Source organism: Geotrypetes seraphini, chromosome 4 (assembly GCF_902459505.1).
Source record: "Geotrypetes seraphini chromosome 4, aGeoSer1.1, whole genome shotgun sequence".
Classification (NCBI taxonomy): Eukaryota; Metazoa; Chordata; class Amphibia; order Gymnophiona; family Dermophiidae; genus Geotrypetes; species Geotrypetes seraphini.
This window is the reverse complement of record NC_047087.1, coordinates 268,589,896-268,613,233: the sequence shown is the minus strand read 5'-3', so window position 1 is coordinate 268,613,233 and position 23,338 is coordinate 268,589,896. Positions and strand designations below refer to the sequence as shown.

The 23,338-nt window shown below is 46.2% G+C and overlaps 1 protein-coding gene across 8 annotated transcripts in view; it reads left to right on the top strand.

The window, feature by feature from the left end:
- Nucleotides 1-23,338, top strand: part of PPP2R2D (protein phosphatase 2 regulatory subunit Bdelta) — a 150,033-nt gene that overhangs the window by 62,860 nt on the left and 63,835 nt on the right. The window lies entirely within an intron of this gene.

Here is a 23,338-nt window from a genome sequence, read left to right as displayed (position 1 = left end):
TACATTGATGTCTTCCATCCCGCCAATACCTTTCAGTTCTAGGCAGTTTACAACAAGAAATTAGCCTGGGCATTCTAAGGGAGATTACAAGGTTGATAGCTAGGAAGGGTCGATACGGTTTAGTTAGATCATTTGACAAATTTCTTGACTAGTATGGTTTCAGTTCTTTCCTGAATGTTTTATAGTTGGGCGTCATGGTCAGCAGATTTGAGAGGTGGTGGTCTATTTTTGCTGCTCTGGTGGCTACTAGACTGTCATATTTTTTTGCTTTGCATACCTTTGATTTGGGGGGCGGGGTAAAGTGTGCTTGAGTTCTCCTTGATCTAGATGTGTTTTCCCTGATTAGGCGGTTGTTCAGATAGCTTGGTCCATTTCCATTTAGGGCTTTGAATAGGGTGCAGTAGAATTTGTGTTTTATACGTGTTTGTACTGGGAGCCAGTGTGAGTTTTGGAAAGCTAAGGTAATGTGGTTGTATTTTTTCAGCGAGTATATTAGTCTTAGGGCTGTATTTTGGACTTTTTCTAATTGTTTTAGCATGTTGACGGGGCATGACAGGTAAAGTATGTTACAGTAGTCCAGGAGTCCTAGGATTAGCGCTTGTACTATGAGTTTGAATTGATCGTTGTTGAAGTATTTTCGGACTTGCCTCAAGTTGTGCATGGTTGCAAATGCCTTCTGAACCGTTTTACTGATTTGTTGTTGCAATGGTGCAGCCTTTTTCTATCATTATCCCCAGGTTGTGTTGTAAGGGATATGTGATGGAGTTTATTTCAAGGTTTGTTATGGTTGGGGTTTTGTTTCTTTCTAGAAGTAAGAATTTGGTTTTATCTTGGTTCAGTTTTAATTTGTGGTCTTTCATCCATTTTGACACTGTTTCTAGTGCAATGTATAGTTCGTTGTGTTGGGGGTGGTTTGGTCGAAAGGCAGGAGGATGGTGATATCATGTACGTAGCTGTATGACGTTATGCCTTGGTCTAAGCATGTGCCAAGTGTGATTCTGTAGAGGTTGAAGAGTGTTGGTGATGGTGTGGAGTCTTGGGGGACTCTGCAAGGGTTATTCTAGGATTCTGATTGTTCATTGTTTGCTTTTACTCTGTATTTTCTTGAGTGGAGGAATCCTTCAAACCAATTGTAGACTTTGCTTGTGATTCCTATTGCCTCCAGTTTTTGTAGTAGGATGTCGTAATCTATTAGGTCGAATGCTGCTGTGAGATCGAATTGTACGAGTAGCATTTTTTTTGCCTTTGCTTAGGTGTTGTTTGGCTGTATCTAGGAGAGAGATTAGTAGTGTTTCTGTACTGTAGTTGCCTCTGAAGCCTGATTGTGAGGGGTAAAGAATGTTGTGGGTTTCTAAGTATTCGGTGAGAAGTTTTGCTGTGAGGCATTCCATTAGTTTGACGTATTGAGGCTATAAGTCTATAATTGGATGGCTGATCTGTTATTTCCTTTGGGTCTTTCAGAGTAGGGGTTATGATGATTTTGGCGACTTCTTGTGGAAATTGACCCTCTGTGAGCATGAGGTGAGTGTGGAATCTAGTGTTGGCGGCTTTTAACAGGTATGGGGACAATGGTTGAGGTCGCAGGCTGCATGATTGTATTTTTTGTAGAGTTTGTCTAGGTTGTGCCATTGTGTGTCTGGGAAATCTGACCAGTTTCTGTCTGCTGCATAGGCCTCATTTTCTTTAGGTGGTGTTGAGATTTCGTTGAGATGGTTTGGGGTCCCAGTGAAGGTGTTTCTGGCTGTTGATATTTTGTTTCTGAAGAATTCAGCCAATTGATTGGCTGTGGGAGGAGGGGCGGTTTTGGTGGCCAGGTAGGGTTTGGTGTCTGCGAGTTCCTTTAGTAGTTTGAAAAGTTTTTTTGGTGTCTTGGATTTCTATGCCTATCTGATTGGTGAAGTATGCCTTTCTTTTTTTCTTTTGTTTGTTCAGTGTTCTTGGTTGTTTTCTCCATTCTCTTTCAAGATGTCTGCATTGTTGTTAGAGTTGCAGTAGTTCGTTGTGAAACCATTTATCTGAGCATCTGCAGATTCTGATCTTTTTCTGTGGTTGTCATGTCTAGGATGGATGTGCTTAGGGTGCACCAGTGGTTAATGAAGTCTTTGGGGGTTTCCATTTTGTATCATGGTGTCTACTTTGTTCCAGAAGTTAGGTGGGTTGATCTTTTTGTGTGCTTCGTATGTTAAGCTTTGGTTATTTTGTTTGGTTTTGCCCTGTGTCCAGTAGATTTTGAAGGTGTACTTGTAGTGGTCTGACCAGAGGGTGCGTGACCATGTTCCATTTGTGGTGTGAATTTCTCTTGTGGTGGGTTGTTGGGACATGAAGGCTGCTATGTCGAGTTGGTGGCTCTTCTCGTGTGTGGTATGTGGGTCTAGGATTCTGTAGGATAGGCCTTTGAGGAATGAGAAGAGATTTTCTGTTTGGTTGGAAGATTCATCTTCCAGGTGTAGGTTAAGATCGCCTAGGATTAGGTTGTATGTTGATGTGAGGGAGTTTCTGAGTATAAATTATTTGAATTCTGATTTTGCTATGTTCCATTTTCCTGATGTTATGTAGCAAGTAGGCAGGTTAGGGTTCCTTTTGAGTGTGGGGCCCGATAATTGACAGGCGAGTAGATTCATGTGTGGGGTGGAGATTTTGTCCTGTAGCACTATATTTAGAGTATTTTTGGCCAGGATGGCCAGTCCTCCTCATTTTTTGTCTCTACAAACTACTTGTATTTTGTAGCCTTGTGGGCAAACTTCCGTTATTCTAGGGTCGGTGTCTGAGGTTAGCCATGTTTCTGTGAGGAAGAGGCATCCTAGTTTTTCTATTTCTATCTATTACTAGCTAAAAATAAAACTGAGAATTATTTCATTTAGCAGTTTTACACTGATTTATATAACATGTGCTATACTTTGTGTGAAAGAACACTTATAGAAATATTCAAACATAATTTCTAGTGCATTAGGTGTGTCATTCTAAACAAATGAGTAGTGAATCCAAACCAGCACACTGTGCAGAAAGTATCAATCACAGTTTTCAACTCCTCCTCCTTCCCTAGTGTTCTGCCCCCTTCAGTTTTTCCTTATGCATGCTTGCAGTAAATTGTAAGTCTGATCTACTCTGTTTAAAATTTTGTTTTATGGTTGGTTTGTTTTTTTCCTAAAAATTTGGAGGTTTTTGATGCTCCAGAGTTCCTAGTACCGTATTTTCACGCAAATAACACGCACCCGTATAAAACGCGCACACGTGTATAGCGCGCAGAAATCACGATGATAAGCACAAAAACTTTGGTATAACGCGCTCACGATTATACCGCGCATGCTGCCCGACTCTCCGTTCACCCCCCTGACTTCCGTGCACTGCCCCGACTTTCCGTGCGCTGTCCCGACTCTCCGTTCACCCCCCCCTGACTTCCGTGCACTGCCCTGACTTTCCGTGCGCTGTCCCGACTCTCCGTTCACCCCCCTGACTTCCGTGCACTGTCCCCCCTTGAAGGTCTGTCCCCATCCTGAAAGCCTGATGCCCCCCCCCCCCCGACGTCCGATACATCCCTCCCCCCGAAGGACCGCCGATTCCCCAACAATATCGGGCCAGGAGGGAGCCCAAATCCTCCTGGCCACGGCGACCCCCTAACCCCACCCCGCACTACATTACGGGCAGGAGGGATCCCAGGCCCTCCTGCCCTCGACGCAAACCCCCCCCCCCCCAACGACCGCCCCCCCAGCCGACCCGCGACCACCCTGGCGACCCCCACGACCCCCCCACCCCCCTTCCCCGTACCTTTGGTAGTTGGGCCAGAAGGGAGCCCAAACCCTCCTGGCCACGGCGACCCCCTAACCCCACCCCGCACTACATTACGGGCAGGAGGGATCCCAGGCCCTCCTGCCCTCGACGCAAACCCCCCTCCCCCCCCAACGACCGCCCCCCCCAAGAACCTCCGACCGCCCCCCCAGCCGACCCGCGGCCCCCCTGGCGACCCCCCCACCCCCCTTCCCCGTACCTTTGGTAGTTGGCCGGACAGACGGGAGCCAAACCCGCCTGTCCGGCAGGCAGCCAACGAAGGAATGAGGCCGGATTGGCCCATCCATCCTAAAGCTCCGCCTACTGGTGGGGCCTAAGGCGCGTGGGCCAATCAGAATAGGCCCTGGAGCCTTAGGTCCCACCTGGGGGCGCGGCCTGAGGCACATGGTCGGGTTGGGCCCATGTGCCTCAGGCCGCGCCCCCAGGTGGGACCTAAGGCTCCAGGGCCTATTCTGATTGGCCCACGCGCCTTAGGCCCCACCAGTAGGCGGAGCTTTAGGATGGATGGGCCAATCCGGCCTCATTCCTTCGTTGGCTGCCTGCCGGACAGGCGGGTTTGGCTCCCGTCTGTCCGGCCAACTACCAAAGGTACGGGGAAGGGGGGTGGGGGGGTCGTGGGGGTCGCCAGGGGGATCGCGGGTCGGCTGGGGGGCGGTCGGAGGTTCTTGGGGGGGGGACGGTCGTTGGGGGGGAGGGGGGTTTGCGTCGAGGGCAGGAGGGCCTGGGATCCCTCCTGCCCGTAATGTAGTGCGGGGTGGGGTTAGGGGGTCGCCGTGGCCAGGAGGGTTTGGGCTCCCTTCTGGCCCGATATTGTCGGGAAGTCGGCGGTCCTTCGGGGTGGGGGTGCGAGTGGTCCTGCCGGGGGGGGGGGGATGTATCGGACGTCGGGGAGTCGGCCGGGCAAGAGGGCTTGGGCTCCCTCTTGCTCCGATCGTGGATGCGGGTGCGGGTGGGAGCGCGTGCGAGCGGTCGTTCGGGGTGGGGGTGCGAGTGGTCCTGCCGGGGGGGGGGATGTATCGGACGTCGGGGAGTCGGCCGGGCAAGAGGGCTTGGGCTCCCTCTTGCTCCGATCGTGGATGCGGGTGCGGGTGGGAGCGCGTGCGAGCGGTCGTTCGGGGTGGGGGTGCGAGTGGTCCTGCCGGGGGGGGGGGATGTATCGGACGTCGGGGAGTCGGCCTGCAAGAGGGCTTGGGCTCCCTCTTGCTCCGATCGTGGATGCGGGTGGGAGCGCGTGCGAGTGGTCGTTCGGGGTGGGGGTGCGAGTGGTCCTGCTGGGAGGGTGAGTCGGGCGGGGTGGGAACTATGTTTTAAAACTTTTGTATACCGCGCTCACGCATATAACGCGCGAGGGGTATGCGCGGTAGGTAAAAACGCGTATAACGCGCGCGTTATATGCGTGAAAATACGGTATTTCTGGGACAACTCTGCCTGGAGAAGAAGCAGACTTGGAGGTCTGCAGCTTTCAGGCCAGTCCCTCTGGTACCTGTCTAGCTACCCTACTTAATATTTAAGGAGCTCAGGGAATGTTCCCCTCAGAGCTAGCTCCGCTCCCCTCCCCACTCTGATTTTCAGGAGCTTGAGCACAGGCTGATCTGGCACTTGTAGTGGTCCTTATGGAGGGGATTTTCAGGCTGCCAACTGCCTATCGCCTCCCCCCTTCACATGGGTGGTTCAGTGAGGGTAGAGATTTAATCTGGTTTCACTCCAGCTAGCAGTCTGAAGATTTCAGCAGCAATTTGTTTTTTTTGGGAGGGGGCCTGAACATTCTGTTGAGACAGTACTCTTCTCCAGGAATCAGCTTCTCTTCTGAGCTGAAGCAGGATTCAGCACCTTTTCAGCACAGCATGGCACAGTGAGGCTGTCCACAGGGACTCCATCCTGCAAAAACCACTTTTCAGTGAAATTAGGGTTTAGTTTGACCATTTAAAGTTAGTTATTTTGGGGGGGAGGGGAGGGTTGCACCAAAAATGCTGCCACGGTGAGTATCTTGGATTTCCCAATTATATTTCAAAGTCCTCCATCTACTTCAAAAGCCATCAATTCAGCTCAAAATCGATAGTAATGGACTCCTCAGACCCTTTTATGCTATATCATGTCAAATTTGTCCTGGATGAGCAGCTGAGGAGCGTTCATGTGCTATATGTCGTGGAACACGTGAGGAGGGCAGCGGCCTCGGGCTTAGGGCCCCCCCTTTAAGTTTTCTAGGGCCAGAGAGCCGCCAGGGGTTATGGCTGCAGGGAGAAAATTCCTCTCGGAACCCCAGGTCTATAGCTTGGTGAAATGCATGGGCATAGACGCCACAGAGCCCAAGAGGAGGAAGGTAAAGTCCCTTTTTTACTCCTGATTTTTGGAGTCTCATATGGAAAGCTCATCTCAGCTGCCAAGTGGCACCCTAGGCAAAGGTACACATGCGGCCAGTGCAGGATTCTGTTTTGACCTGTTGGTCTCCTCAAAAGGATTCACTCCAGATTTTATTTATTTGATTTTCTAGCCTGTCCTCCCAGAAGTGTCTAGAATGGGTTACAAGTTTACATACATAGTAACAGTTGGTGATAAGAAGGGTCCAGGGAGTGAAGTCTAGAAGCATGCAATGAAAGAAAGAAGATATAGAAACATCTAATGGTGACAATAGAGTTGAGAATTCTTGTAGTAGTTGGGACAGTTTCATACACAAGACAAATCAGATATAGGTGTTTGGGATGTTTACAGTAGTATGACTTTTAACAATGCCTCTTCGACTGGACTCTGAGATCCTGGCAATGGATGCTAGTCTGTATGACTGGGGAGGCCATTTCAACGATCATCCATTTCATGGGTGATGTACGCTGACTCAGAGGAAGTGGTCTTTCGACAGACTGGAGTTAAGGGCCATAACGACTATAACATTGCAAAATTTGAAGAAGCTCCTGGAAGGCAAGGCAGGCAGGGTCTTTGACAGTGCCATGGTGGTAGCTTATGTCAATTGGCAGAGAGGCTTCAAGAGTATTCCACTATGGCTAGAGGCCCAGTTGTTCAGATTGGCAGAGGCCCACCTGCAAGCGATATCCGCAGCTCATGTAGCAGGAGTTGACAACATGCAAGCCGATTTTCTCAGCAGACATACTCTGCACCCGGGAGAGTAGTGGTTGTCTCCAGTACAATTTGATAGCCACAGCAGAGACCAAGAAAGCAGATAATTTCTTCAGTTGCAGATGGAAGTGCCAGTTTGGACACCTTAGTGCAACCATGGCCGGAAAGAGAACTGTTGTTCATGTTCCTCCCCATAGTTCTTGATAGGCAGAGTACTCCGCAGGATTGCAAGTCATCCAGGGGTGTTAGCCCCGATTGGCTGCAGAGGCTTTGGTACTCTGATCTGATATGTCTCCAGAGGGACACGTGTCTTCTGTTCACTTCATCCATAGCTCTTGAATCAGGGACCAATTGCCTTAGATGAACTGGAATATTTTGGTCTTGAGCGCACAGAATTAGAGTGTAGAGGATATTCAGAGGTAGTTATTGCTACACTCCTTATAGCCAAGAGGCCAGCTATGGTTTAAGCTTATGCTAAGGCATGGGAGATGATTCAATACTGGTGTGTTAAAGACAAGGTGGAACTGCAGCAAGTACTATCAATAGTGCTAGCTTTTTTCCAAGCAGGGTTCGAAAAGGGGTTGGCAGTAAATTCTCTTAAAGTGCAAGTGGTGCATGTTTCATGTTCCTGAGCCTGAGGGAACAATGTCTCCCTGGCTTTTCATCCAGATATAGCCAGGTTCTTAAAGGGGGCTCTCAGATTGTGTCCACCAGTTTGCCAGCCCGTTCCATCTTGGAACCTTAACATTATCTTACAGGTCTGACTGAGGCCCCATAAGAGCCCTTGCTCCAGGTGTCATTGATGGGTCTCTCGGTGAAGAGTCTCAGAACTGCAGGCGCTATCCTGCAGAGAACTCTTTTTCAAAATTTCAGAAACAGGAGTTTCCCTAGACACGGTACCTTCCTTTTTGCCGAAGGTAGTGTTGGATTTCCATGTTGATCAAGAAGTACAACTGCTGGAATTCTACCCTACAGGGTCGGAGAAAAAAGATAAATTTCTGCAATTGCTGGATGTGCAGACAGTAATACCTCGGTATTTCAAGGTCACTAACAAGTTTTGTGTCTCCAATCATTTATTTGTGCTCACCAGTCAAGCTAATAGACAGGCTACTATCTCCAGGTGGATTTGTATGGCCATCAAGGCCTTCCTTCTTCCGACGAGCTCCTCCTTGAGGTAACTTCTGGTTTCGTGAAACTGCAAGTTACTTCAAGGAGGGACTTGGCAGAAGGAAGGCCTCAGAGAAGGCCTCTGAAGATTTTTCATCGTGGCACGGCTGGTTATCTTGGTAATGTAGGCACAAGGGGAGTTGGGGAGGACATGCAGACCCATGGGGGAGCATGTTGCCGCTTCACTTATCTCTGTACCCACAGCAGGTAGGGGGGTGTTGGCTGATTCCACAGCTGAAGATGGGGGGGAAGAGAGGTGTTGGACTCATGGGGGGGGGCTGAGGCTGGAGGGAAAGGAGTACCTATGTGGAGAGGAAAGTAGAGCTGAAGAGACCGTTGCAAGACTTCCAACTGGGAGCTGGAGGAAGGGGAGCTGTACTGGATTTGTGGCACAGAGGTGGAGAGAAGGGGAAAGGTCCTGGACATATAGCTTTGAGCTGGAGCTAGAGGGAAGGGAGAGAGATGTGTAGGACCCATGGTAGGGCATTTAGAGAGAAACGAGAGAGGTGTGGATCCTTGGAGAATGTTGAGGGAAGGGAGAGAGGTACTGGACCACAGGGTAGACTGGAAAGAAGGGCAAGCTAGGTGTTCAATCCATGGGAGAAGTGCTGAGGGAAAGGGAGAGAGGTGCTGGACCTGCAGGGAAGAGGAGAGGGAAGGGAAAGATGAAAGGAGTGACATATTTAACACAGTGGAGGGAGGGAGGAAAGGAGGGCAAGACACACATGGGTATAAGAGGGGAGAAGCTGGACACAGGGAAATGTATGAAAAGAGGGGATATGTTTAAACATGGAAGGAGTATAGAGCCAGGGATACAAAGTGGAATGCTGCATGGGAGCTGTATATGGACACAATCAGTGGGGCAGTGCCAGACATGAGAGGGTATATGGACACACAAGGAAGATGGCTAGTCATGAGGAGAATAGGAACGCAGGAAGAGAGATGTTGGACTTGGGAGCTTAGGGGGGACACAGAGGATTAACCTTGGTCATGAAGGGGATAGGAACACAGGACAGTGTTTATGAAGGTAGGGAGATGGGCACAGAGGAAATACTAGAAACGAAAGTATAGGAAACCGAGAAGGGATATGCAGAGTATGTAGGAAAACACAGAAATAGAAGATGAATGGTGAGCATAAAGAAAGAAAGGGAAGGGAAAGTGAATGGAGACTTGTATACTGTCTTTTTGTCACTTTGGCATTTTCAAAGCTGACATTGAAAGTGGTGGGCACTGGAAGATTATGCGACTTGCCCAGGGTCACAAGGAGCAGCACCAGGATTTTATCTCATAACCTCTGGATGCAGAAGTAGCAGCTCAACCAGTGAGCCACAAAATGGTCAGGAGACCCTGATGAGTGAGTTAAGAGTAGACAGAAGGAAATGGAAACCAGAGCCTGAGACCAATGTGATTTGAAGAATAAAATGACCAGACAACAAAAAGTAGAAGAGAAAATTATTTTTCAATTTTGTGATTAGAATATTTTAGAATTGAAATATGTATCCTGCTAGAGCAAGTGTTGGACATAAATGGAGACATCAAAGCCCAGGCTGTGCTTCTTTAGCTTCCAGCTGGCTTAGGGCTCTCTCTTGGCCAGGGGGCAGTTGCACTCCCCTAACACTATTCCTGCCAAGTATTCTGTTAGCTTGATTTTTCTATGTAGCATTCTGTAGTAATTTGGATTCTTCAGTTTTCTTGATAATGGAGGGCATATTTGTGAGGGAGAGGGGAGACGGGGGTTTTGATGATTCTTGTTCTGTATTTGTGATTTATAAAATGACAGTTGTACAGAATATTGTTTCTTTTTATGCTTTAACAAAATAAGTTCAATAATAAAATCATAACTATTGGAGGCTTGTGCAGATGGGATCAGACAATTTGCGGGGATGTAGACAGGGATAGAGCTCGCGGGGAAGGAGCGGTGATGGGGACACAATTTTTTTTTCCCTGTGTCATTCTCTAATATAGGGCAACTACCTAGTCCACTCTTCATACTTTTGCAAAGTTCTACAGAGAGGACATAGCAGCAAGAACAGATGTGACTTTTGGGTCCTCAGTGTAGAGAATGACACAGAGAAAATCTTTGGCCCTGTCTCCACGAGCTCAGTCTCTGTCTCAACCCGGCAAACCATCTGATCCCATCTACTCTACACAAGTCTAAAATAGTTTTATACTAAAGTATAAAAAGAAACTATATTCTGTACAGTTGTCATTTTATAAATCAAAGTTCTCTTTCTCTAGTTCAGCAGCCAGATGTTCAGCTGGCAGGGCTTTGTTTATAAATGTTTTATCAACACAACTACTATACTACTTATCCTAAAGCAAAAAAAAAGAAAAGCAAGCTCCGAATAGAGGAGAATCTAGCGCGGAACATTAAGAAAGGGGATAAATCCTTCTTTAGGTATATTAGTGACAGGAAAAGAAACAAAGATGGGATAGAACGACTCAGGAAATCGGACGGGAATTATGCAGAATCGGATTCCACTAAGGCCGAGCTACTAAATGAATACTTCTGCTCGGTTTTCACCTGTGAGGCACCGGGATCTGGTCCACTTTTACAGACAAGGGAAAGCCAGAAAGACCCGTTTCAAGACTTCAAGTTTACGCCCAGTAGCGTCTACTGCGAACTTTCAAGACTCAAAGTGAACAAAGCCATGGGACCAGACAACCTACACCCCAGGATACTCATAGAGTTGAGTGAAGTCCTGGCGGAACCATTGTCTGTGCTCTTCAATCTCTCCCTAAGCACAGGAAGAGTCCCCTTGGACTGGAAAACAGCTAACGTTATTCCACTCCACAAAAAGGGCTGCAGGACAGAGACGGCAAATTACAGACCGGTAAGTCTCACATCCATAGTATGCAAACTCATGGAAACACTGATCAAACAGAAACTTGATACAATACTGGATGAAGAAAATCCACGTGATCCCCATCAACATGGATTTATCAAGGGCAGGTCCTGCCAATCAAATCTGATTAGCTTCTTCGACTGGGTAACAAGACAACTGGATGCCGGGGAGTCCCTGGACGTAGTGTATTTGGACTTCAGCAAAGCTTTTGATAGCGTCCCACACCGCAGGTTATTGAACAAGTTGAAATCGCTGGGATTAGGGGAAACACCAGCTGCATGGGTTAAGGATTGGCTGAGTGGTAGAATTCAGAGGGTGATGGTAAATGGTACCCCATCCAAAACATCAGATGTGACCAGTGGAGTGCCACAAGGCTCGGTCTTAAGTCCAATCCTATTCAACATATTCATAAGTGATATGACCCAAGGGCTCAGAGGAAAAATATCATTGTTCGCCGATGACGCCAAACTGTGCAACATAGTAGGTAAAAGCACTATGCCTGACAGTATGACGCAGGACCTACTACTATTAGAACAATGGTCATCGACTTGGCAGCTCAACTTCAATGCTAAAAAATGCAAAGTGATGCACCTGGGTAAAAGAAATCTGTGCAGGACTTACACGTTAAATGGTGAGACCTTAGTTAGGACCACGGAAGAACGGGATTTAGGAGTAATCATTAGTGATGACATGAAAACTGCCAATCAAGTGGAAAAGGCTTCCTCCAAGGCTAGGCAAATGATGGGTTGTATCCATAGAGGTTTTATCAACAGGATGCCAGAGGTCATAATGCCACTGTACAGGTCCATGGTGAGACCTCATTTGGAATATTGTGTTCAATTCTGGAGACCACATTACCGGAAAGATATGCTGAGAGTTGAGTCAGTTCAGCGGATGGCCACCAGGATGGTCTCGGGGCTCAAGGATCTTCCGTATGAAGTAAGGCTGAATAAATTGCAGCTGTACTCACTTGAAGAACGAAGAGAGAGAGGAGACATGATTGAGACATTTAAATATATCACGGGTCGTATCGAGGTGGAAGAGGATATCTTTCGTCTTATGGGACCTTCGTCCACCAGAGGGCATCCGCTGAAAATCAGGGGAGGGAAATTTCATGGGGACTCCAGAAAGTATTTCTTCACTGAGAGGGTGGTCGATCATTGGAATGAACTCCCACGGCTGGTGATTGAGGCCAACAGCGTGGCAGATTTCAAAAATAAATGGGATATTCATGTGGGATCTCTAATGAGGTAAGGGCAGGAGGTTGGTGAGCAAACTCATGGGGGAAGGGTCACTGGAGTGGGCAGACTTGATGGGCTTTGGCCCTTTTCTGCCGTCATTTTTCTATGTTTCTAGAAATATTTTTTCTTGCTTTGTTGTCTGGTTTCTGCTTTCCTCCTCTTCTCCTCATTCATTTCCTTTCATCCACTATCTGCCTTCTCTGTGCCTCTTCCATATGCTCTGTTACTATGCTGCTCCTTTCCATCTCTCCCTCCACTCCCCACACACACCCCTAAATTGGTCTGGCATCCATCTTCTTCCCTCCACTCCCCCCATTGTCTGGAATCTCTCTCTTCCCCATTTCCCTTCAGCGTCTTCTCCCCACTCTCTCTTTCCCAGTTACCTTCAGCGTCTGTTCCTCCCCACCCCACCTTCCCCAGTTCCCTTCAGCGTCTGTTCCTCCCTTTCTCCCTCCCTTCCCCTTACCTTTGTGGCAGGCGATTTCTAAATTTCCTTTCTACGAGCAGCTAGAGCATTGAAGTTGCATGCAACTGTCGTAAAGGTCGTCTCTGCCGCAACTTCTGGCTAACCGCGGGTAATAGCCACCGTGCCACTCTCTACCTCAGTGTTAAAAGCAAGCTCATCAGTCTCACCTTAGGCTCCAGAGACTGCTTTGGCACATCCCACTTGTCCAGAATGACACACCTGTTGCACTAGAAAAAAAGATTATGCTCTTACCTTGATAATCATCTTTCTTGTAGATAGGTGTGTCATTCTGAAACCCCACCCTGTACTTCATACAACTCGCCTGCTTGCTGCATACTGTTTCAAACAGAATGATAGTTTCTAGTTTGAAAATTTTCAGGCCAGTCTGCTTTTAAGGATTACAAGCACTTAGGTAATTGTGTAAAATGAGAACCAAACATGTTAACACGTTCAGGAATTTACGAACTCCATGAATGTTAAGTTTGCGGTCTGTTTTATGCTGTTATTTTTATTGGTTCACCTTGTTCTTAAATTGTGTTTAGTATATTTCTTGCAGTGCAGAACAGATCTTTCACTATTGGGTAGCATCCACATGCCCCTCCTTCTTATATTCGGTTATGAGGGCTATCATTCATTTTGATACAAACTGAAGGGGGCAGTACACTCCACTGGAGAAGGAAGGAGAAGTTGAGTACTGTGGTTGATACCTTATGCATAGCATGCGGGTTTGAATTCACTATTCACTTGTCCAAGATTATCAAGGTAAGAGCCTAATCTTTCTTAAGCAAACCAAAGCTTTGGGTTCTTTTTCTTATCTCTTAACATCGTCTATCATGGTAAACCAAATTAGCTCTACAGGCAGTCCCCGTTTTATGAACATCCAATTTACATTGGACTCATACTTGCGAACGGGGGTCCTGCTCTACCTTCGGTGTCCCAACGCGCCTCTATTTCTCCCTACCAAGTCCCAACGTGCCCCTCTCTCCTTTCTGTGCCCCAGGAACGTGCCTCCCTCCCTCTATTCTGTGCCCCAAGTACATGCCTCCCTATGTCAGGTTTTTACCTTCCTGCTGGCTCCTTCCTCCTAGCCGCAGTCATTTCTCTGCACAAAGCTGTGGGCAGCAGCTCCTTATGCATGTCCTGCTGCTGAGCCGGAAGCCTTCCCTTTTACGTGGAAGGAGTTTCCTCTGTCAGAGGGAAGACTTCCGGCTGAGCCGCAGGAGTCACGTAGGAGCCGCTGCTGGTGGCTTTGTACAGAGAAACGACTTCAGCTAGGAGGAAGGCCAGAAGGTAAGCACCCTCTGGAGGGAGGTATATTCTTGGGGCACAGAATGGAGGGAGGAAGGGGGAGATATGGGCGCATTGGGACACCGGCGGGGGAGAGAGGGGTGCGTTGGGACACCAGAGAGGGAGAGAGGGGCGTGTTGGGACTCAGGAGGGAGCACAAACTTAGGTCAACGAATGGAAGGAAGGAGGGAGAGGGCATGAACTTGGGACACAGAATGGAGGGAGGGAGGGTAGCATGAGCCATAGGATGGAGGAAGTGAGGGAAAGAGATGCTGAGGTGGGGGAGAGAATAGAAAGGGTGAGTTGGTTGTTCGAGAGAGAGGGAGAGATGGTGCACATGGGGAGATGAAGAAAGAAGAGAATTGTTGGGCATAGAGAGGAGAGAAAGTTATTGAACATGGTGGTGGGAGAGAAGTGAGGTAGAGATGAATGGGGAAGAGAGAGATCTGAGAGGGAGTAATGTTGGATGTGGTGGTGGGAGAGGGAACAGTGGGATAGATTGTTCTATCCTTTTTTGTTTTCTCACCTTTACTATACCTTTTATTGTAGTTCGCTCTTAGTCCTTTTGTGCTGTTAGTCCGTTCTGTCTTTATATCTGATAATATGTATTTTTGTTATGTACCTCCTAATTTTAAATATTTTGTATAATTGCTTAGTATTATGATAAGCGATTTATCAAATAACCATTAAACTTGAATTTGAATGCAAGAGGGGCATCAAGGAGGTGGAGAAGGTGGGAAGAATACTAGGATCCAAGTTACATACAAATTCAACTTAAGAATGGTTTTAAGAACGGAACCCATTCTTAATCCGGGGACTTCCTATATTTCAAAAGATTTCTGAGTCCCATAATATTTGTTTGTTTTATTTATATATTCATTCAATTTTCTATACCGTTCTCTCCAGGGAGCTCAGAACAGTTTATATAAATTTTTATTTAGATACTCGAGCATTTTTCCCTGTCTGTCCCAGTGGGCTCACAATCTATCCTAAGGTAGTTTGGGCAGTGGGGGCGGGGGGGTGTTAAGTGATTTGACGAGGGTCATAAGGAGCAGTGTGCGTTTGAACCCATAACCTCAGGATGCTGAAAATGTGGCTTTAACCACTGCGCCTCACTCTCCCCCTCTGTCCTGTCATAGTAGTTGAACTGATTTGAATAACTTGTATTGTATGAAGTGAAACTAAAGCAAAGTTCTAAATGTGCTGAACAAAGGACTATTGAAAAAACTAAAGGATTAAACTTATCAAAAGATAGAGGTTGTTGAAAAACTATTAGAAAATGGTTTGAATAACCTACAAGTTACTTTAAGGAAACTGTTGAAGGATGTAACTTTGAGGCCTTAGATTTTTTTTAAAAAAAGAACCACAAAGGCCTTTTGGCTAAGAATGGGGAAACTTATTGAATGTTAATCAATTTTAAGATTACTCCATAAAAATAGCCTGTAGCAACAGAACAAGGATCCTAAGCGTAAAGCAAAAGCAGCAGTGGAGTGGCTTATCAAGAAGAAAATGTATATCCTCAAGTGGCCCTGTCAAAATCCAGACTTGAATCGTGTAAAAAAAAAAATGTGGTAACAGATGAAGACAGAAGTTGTCTGGAGTCAAAATAAATGCTTGAAAATTTAAAAGCATGAAATAAAATTTTATGCAAGGAAAATCAAGCTCTAAATGAACCAGATCAGACCAAGGTTTCTAAAGTAATAAACTCCACACCAAAATGGCCTTATGAATGTCTATGTGAAAAGTAATTCCAGCTTCTGTAGCAATTGGAGACCCAGTTTTTTATATACACATACACTCTTGCTCTCGCTCGCTCTCTCACGGTGAGAGCATACCATGAGTGATTTCCTTCACTCACCGGCGCTCCGGCTGCCCTCTCCTGCCTGGTTATTCGCAGTCAGTAAAAACACCACAAATTTGCGGGGGAACACTGTATTTCATTTTCTTTGTTGTGAATTCTGCTGTGAAACCTCAGTCACCATACCATATTCCTAATTGTTGCTAATTAAGATGACACATAATGACTGAATGTGGCGGTGAAACATGCAAATACTTGTTGCCTTGTGCTTAAACTGAAAAGGTATCCTCTGAAATGTGACAAAATTATATTTAGTGGTTTTGAGAGAGTCGTGTTTTGGTTTCATTTTATCAGTAATAAACCATCATAATGTTTGGGTTCTGCTCCTTCAAATCCATCCCATCCCACCTTACTTCCCTCCAAGCCAAATGACTTGGCAAAAATTATTTGAGCTATGCACCACATGCATTGTCTACTTAGCAGAATGTGAAAAAATATAAAAGGTTTTGAAGACTCTGGATGTACTGAATCACTTTTAGCAGGTTTACAGTAAGATTGCTGTGATACTAGGTGCACAAGATCAGGGCTGCCCAAACTGTGGGTGTGACTCCCAAATGGGGTTATAAAACTCACATTTGGGATTGTGATTTGGGCAAGCCTTGCATATTGATACCATTGCATAATAAAATTAACAGCTTTGTAAAATAAGAACATAAGAATAGCCATACTGAGTCAGATCAATAGTCCATCTAGCCCAGTATCCCATCTTCATGGAGTCCAATCCATGTTGCAAGTACCTGTCAAAAACCCAAACAGCAGAATTTCATGCTACCAATCCAGGACAAGCAATGGCTTCCCTCATGTCTGTCTTAACAGAAGACTATGGCCTTTTCCTCTAGGAACTTGTCCAAACTTATTAACCACTCTTACCACATCCTCTGGCAAATGCGTTCCAGAGCTTAACTATTTTCAGAGTGAAAAAATATTTCCTCCTTTTGAGTCTGGAATACTGCAGGACAGCTTCCTTTTATAATAATGAGACTGCAGTGTAAAAGTAAAAATCCTGAATGGAATAAGGCCAGTCTATTTTGCAATAAAATGTCATGGCTGTCCAGCCAGGCTATTGCAATCTGCATGGACGAATCAACTGGAAATATGATCCCTTGCTAGCTAGAGCTTTTCTTGCTTTCTCGTATTATGAGCCCATTCTACTCGTATGAAATCCTGTATCTTTGCAGCTTACATTGGTATATGATATTTTGGAAATTAGAGTAATAAATCACCTAGACTGGATGGTATACACCCCAAGGTACTGAAAGAACTCAAACGTGAAATTGCTGATCATCTGTTGGTGATCTGTAACCTGTCGTTGGAATGTGGTCAATGTAATGCTGATTTTTAATAAAAAAGGTTCCGGGGTGATCTGGGAAATTAGACCAGTAAGCCTGACTTTAGTGCCAAGCAAAAAAGTGGAAGCTATTATAAAAATAAAATTCTAAAACATGTAGATAAACATGGTTTAATGTAACAGTCGGCATGGGTTCAGCCAGTGGGCCGTCTTGCCTCACCAATTTGTTTCATTTCTTTGAAGAATGAATAATCATGTGGATAAAGGTGAGTCAGTTGATGTTGATGTAGGGTATCTAGATGTTCACAAAGCTTTTGACTAGAGAATGACACGGGGAAAAATTTGTCCCCGTCTCTGCAAACCATCTGATCCCATCCGCACAAGCCTCGAATAGTTTAATACTGAACTTATTTTATTAAATTATAAAAAGAAACAATACTATTCTGTACAATTGTCATTTTATAAATTCAGCTGGCAGGGCTTTGTTTATAAATGTTTAACTAATATACTACTTTATCCTAAACCAAAGAAAAGAAATAGCATGGAATGTTGCTACTATTTGGATTTCTGCCAGGTACTTGTGAACTGGATTGATCACTGGTGAAACAGAATAATGGGCTAGAATAGATGGACCTTTGGTATGACCCAGTATGACTGTTTTTATGTTATGGTAACATAGCAAATGATGGCAGATAAAGAAAGACTTGAACAGTCCATCCAGTATGCCCATTAGTTATTCTCGTTAAAAATACATGATTAAATTAACCTGTCTCTTCTTAAGCCTGATGTTCAGCTTAACTTAGTAGATAACTTCTCCATTTAACATCTGAATATTGCTATCATGGATAACTGCCAGCTCTTCCTTTGTTTCCCTGTCTGCCATTTTTGCTTGTATTGTAGGGTTACCATTTGGCTCCAGAAAAAGAAGAATGAAGTGAGACATCTGAGTTTTACTTTCATTGAAAGCAATGGAAGTAAAGCCCGGATGCCTCAATCTGTCCTCCTTGTTCTGGAGCCATATGGTAACCATACTTGTATGCCTGTTTAACTAATATACTACTTTATCCTAAACCAAAGAAAAGAAATAGAAATATTTTTCTACCTTTGTCTGGTTTCTGCTTTCCTCATCATTCTATTCCTTCCATCCACTATCTGCCTTCTCTCTGCCTCTTTCATATGGCATCTGCTCTGTTACTGTGCCTCTCCCTTCCATCTCTCCCTCCACCCCCCCCACCCCCAATATCCATCTCCTTCAGCATTTTCTCCCATCTCTCTTCTACCCACTAACATGCAGCGTCTTCTCCCCTCTCTCTCTCTCCACTTCCCTTCAGCGTCCTTCGCGGTCCAGCAGCCCCCCCCCTCACCTTCATGGCGATTTTCATTTTTCTTCTCTCCCAGCAGCACGAGCTTTCAACAAGTCGCACGCGTCTACTTGAATCTTCTCCTCTAATGCAACCAGAAACAGAAAGTTGCATCAAAGGAGAACATTCAAGCAGTTGCGCGTGACTTGTTGAAAAGCGCGTGCTACTGGGAAAGAAAAAAAAAATGAAAATCCCCACGAAGGTGAGAAGGAGGGAAATGCCTGGACGGCGGCGATCGGGAGGAAGAAGGGATGGGGTTGCTGGACCGCACAATCGGTGATTGCTCGCGTTTCCCCTCTCCATTGTTGGAGACAAGGCCATTCACCGCTCCACGGGGCGGTGATTGGCCTTGTACCCGTGGCAACCACTTTTTTCTCTCCCCGTTTTGGTGGGTTACCTGCAGCTACCCCTCTCCTCAAGTCACTTCATTGGTTCCCCAATCATTTCTGAGCACAGTTCAGACTCCTCTTACTAACTTAAAGTACATTTACTCTGCAACCCCACCCCCAGTATCTCTCCTCACTTATCTCCCCCTATACTTCCAAGTCCCTACCCTTCTGTTCCACTGCTAATTTCAGACTCCGTCCATTCTGTCTTGCTGCGCCGCATGCCCGGAAAAGACTGTCTTAATCATTACGTCAGGCTTTGTCTAGCAGTATTCAAATCAAAGCTAAAAGCCTATTTTTTCGAGGCTGCTTTAAATCCTAAACTCTCACTCACCGTAAGATACTTATGTCCATCCTACCATTCTCTCTGTAAGAAACTCCCCAGACCTTATATGTTCTGCCTGTCTTGTCTAAATTAGATTGTAAGCTTTTCTGAGCAGGGACCATCTATTACATGTTAAATGTACAGCGCTGCGTACGCATTTCAGTGCTATAGAAATTATAAATTAGTAATAATAATAGTAGGAGAAAGTCTGGACATCCAAAAGGTAGATTACATTTAATGTGGACAAATGCAAAGTGATGCAAATTGGGAAGAATAATTGAAATCATAGTTACTTGGGCTAGATTCCACATTGTGTCGCCACCCAAGAAAAATATCCAGGTATAATTGTAGACAGTATGCTGAAATCTTCTGGCCTGTGTGTGGTGATGGTCAGAAAAATAAACAGAATGCTAGGAATTTATTAGGAAAGGGATGCCTTTTTGCGGATGATACAAAGATTTGTAACAGAGTAGACACCAAGGAGGGAGTGGAAAACATGAAAAAGGATCTAGAAAAGATATTTACATGGATTTTGGTGAAGATATTTACACGGATTTTGGCGGACAGACTGATGAGTTGGATACCTCGGTTGATACATCCGGATCAATCGGGCTTTGTGGTGGGGAGGCAGGTGGGGGATAACACGCGTAGAGTGTATAACCTGTTCGAGCGGGCGCGGTGTGGTGGGCGGGAGGCGGTTTTCTTATCGGTTGACGCCGAGAAGGCTTTTGATAGGGTTTCCTGGCCCTTTTTGTTTCGGGTGTTAGATTATGTGGGTTTGGGACCCCGTATGCAGGAATGGATTCGGATCCTTTACACTTGTCCTGTTGGTTGTATTAAAGTGAATGGGAGTTACTCTAATACTTTTTCTTTGGGCCGAGGAACGCGTCAGGGGTGCCCTCTCTCCCCGCTACTCTTTGCCTTGACCGTGGAACCTCTAGCGCAGCGGGTGCGGCTGAATACGAATATTAGGGGGGTTACGGTCTCGGACAGTAACTATAAGATGTCTTTGTTTGCGGATGATCTTTTTTTCACGGTGGAGGATCCCGAGAGCTCCTTGCCGGCTATCTTGAGGGAGCTGGAGGAGTTCGGAGGGGTGTCGGGGTTTCGAGTTAATGTTGGGAAATCTGAGCTGCTTAATGTTAATTTACCCCCTGATAGAGTGGATTTTCTTCGGGCTCGGTTTCCGTTTCGTTGGGCTCAGCAGTCTATGCGCTATCTGGGGATCTATTTGGGCCTGCCCGGAACGGAGATTTATGATCTTAATTTTCCCCCGCTTTTTCGTAGTATCCAGCGCGATTTGGCCAGATGGAAGGATCAATATTTTTCATGGTTGGGTAGGGTGGAAATTGTGAAGATGATGATAATGCCTCGTCTACTGTTCTTGTTTCAGGTGTTGCCGCTCTGGGTGAGTAGGTGTACGTTGGAGGGGGTACAGCGGCACATTTTTGCTTTTATTTGGGCTGGCTGGCGGTCTAGGGTGCGTAGGTCGGTTATGTGCTTGGGTCGGGGTGATGGGGGGTTGGCTGTCCCCGATGTGGTGAAGTATTACCAGGTGGCCCAGTTACGTGCTCTGTTGGAGTGGCAAACACAAGACCCTAAGCTGTGGGTGGAGCTTGAGCAACGCCTGTCTGTTGGGGTTCCCCTGCTGCATAGGCCTTGGGTACCTGGGAGGATACGGCTCGAGCGAGCATTGTCCTCTGTTGATACCGCTTTACGGGTCTGGAATATGACTCTGAGCTGTTTGTTATTGGGTAGGCGCCATTCTTGGTATACGCCGCTGCATTATAATGTAGCCTTTGCGCCTGGATGGGGAGCGGGTGACTTTGCTAGGTGGGAGTCTCATGGACTGGTGTGTGTGGGTCAATTGTGGGATCCGCTATCGGGCTGTCTTAGATCTTTTGCTGAGCTGCAGGGTCGGTATGATCTTCTGGATCGGGATTTGTTCCCCTACTTGCAGGTGGTTCACTATTTGCGGGCCTCGGGGGCCCTCCGGGACTTACGGGCGGGAAAGACCCCATTTGAGTTATTGTTGGGCCCGACTCTCCGAAAGGGTGCTTTGTCTGCTATTTACAGGTGTCTTAATGGTCGGGGGGTTCGACCCTTGTCTTACATGCTAGCCTGGGAAGGGGATTGGGAATCTGATATTTCGTTGGAGACCTGGGGAGATATTTGGAGAGAAGTCGCTTCGGCGGGCATTGCAGCTTTGTTGGTTGAGAATGGGTATAAAGTCCTCTTCAGGTGGTATTATACGCCTCAGGCTATGGCTCATTGGCGCGAGGGGGCGAATGCTCTTTGTTGGAGGGGATGTTGGGAGGTGGGCACCTACTTACACATGTGGTGGTCTTGTGGGCGGGTGAGTGGTTTTTGGACTGAGGTGTTCTCTCGGGTCTCCCGGATTCTTGCATTGCGGGTTCCGGTTGACTGGAGACATGCCCTGTTGTTTTGGCACCAATTGGATCTGGATGGGGGAGACTCCCTATTTTGCAAATTAGCCTTCACTGCTTCCCGGTTGGCTGTAGCGTCCTTGTGGAATCAGGGGCGTTCTCCCACTTGGCATATGGTGGAGCAGCGCTTGACTACCTGGCAGCTTCTCTACCAGTTGACGGCCTTAAGGCATGGTAAACACCATGGCTATGCACATGTCTGGCGCCAGTTTCGGGCCTCTATAGGGATTAGCGGGAGGGGAGAGCGGGGGGTTGGGTTGGTGGGTTAATTGGGAGTTTGAGACTGGGGAGACAATATTATTACTAATTTTCTGGGTGAGATTATGAGATCCTTTCTCTTTGGGTGGTGTGGGCACTGTGCTTTGTCTTCGGGGGGGTGGGTGGGGGGCTTGTGTTGTGGGTTTGCTGATTTGTGGTTCGTATTTGAGTGGTTGGGGTATACATTGCTGTTTTATTCGCTGACAGCACTGTTGATCTGTATCTACATGCTTGTTGTTGTTGTGTGCTTTTGCTGTATACTTTGATATATTTTTCAATAAAAGTTTCCATTAAAAAAAAAAAAAAAAGGATCTAGAAAAGTTAGAGGAATGGTTTAAAATCTGGCAACTAAAATTCAATGCAAAGAAATGCAGAGTAATGCATTTGGGGATTAATAATCGGAAGGAGCTGTATATGCTGGGCAGGCAGAAGCTGATATGCACGGATGGGGTGATAGTGTACGAAGATCTAAAGGCGAAAAAACAGTGCGACAAGGCGGTGGCTGCTGCCAGAAGGATGCTGGGCTATATAAAGAGAGGCGTAACCAGTAGAAGAACGAAGGTGTTGATGCCCCTGCACAGGTCGTTGATGAGGCCCCACTTGGAGTATTGTGTTCAGGTTTGGAGACCGTATCTGGCGAGGGACGTAAGGAGACTTGAAGCGGTCCAGAGGAGGGTGACAAAAATGATAGGAGGTTTGTGACAAAAGACGTATGTAGAGAGACTGAAAGCCCTGAATATGTATACCTTAGAAGAAAAGAGGGATAGGGGAGATATAATTCAGAAGTTCAAATACTTGAAAGGTATTAACTTAGAACAAAATATTTTCCAGAGAAAGGAAAATGGTAAAACCAGAGAACATAATTTGAAATTGAGGAGTGGGAGACTCAAAAGCAATGTAAGGAAATTCTTCTTTATGGAGAGGGTAGTGGATGCTTGGAATGCGCTCCAAAGAGAGGTGGTGGAGAGGAAAACGGTGACAGAGTTCAAAAAAGCGTGGGATGAACACAGAAGATCTAGAATTGGAAAATAATAGTAAATATTGAAGAACTAAGGCCAGTTTGTATATGGCCGTTTGGGAAAGGATGGATTGGGGAGGGCTTCAATGGCTGGGAGAGTGTAGATCAGGGGTCCCAAAGTCCCTCCTCGAGGGCCAAATCCAGTTGGGTTTTCAGGATTTCCCCAATGAATATGCATGAGTTCTATGTGCATGCACTGCTTTCAATGCATATTCATTGGGGAAATCCTGAAAACCCGACTGGATTCGGCCGTCAAGGAGGGACTTTGGGGACTCCTGGTGTAGATGGACTGAATTGAGCTTTAACAAAAATTTCAGTAATTGGAACCTAAGAACATTACTGGGCAGAGCTTTAGATTCTTGCCCAGAAATTTTCAAATTGAATCAGATTGGGCAGACTAGATGGACCATTCGGGTCTTTTATCTGCCGTCATCTACTATGTTACTATGACTCGCTGATGAACTTCTGAAAAGCAGTGAAGACCCTCCTCTTGAAATGAACACCCACCTACATGTAGACCCCCTCTTCTTCCCCC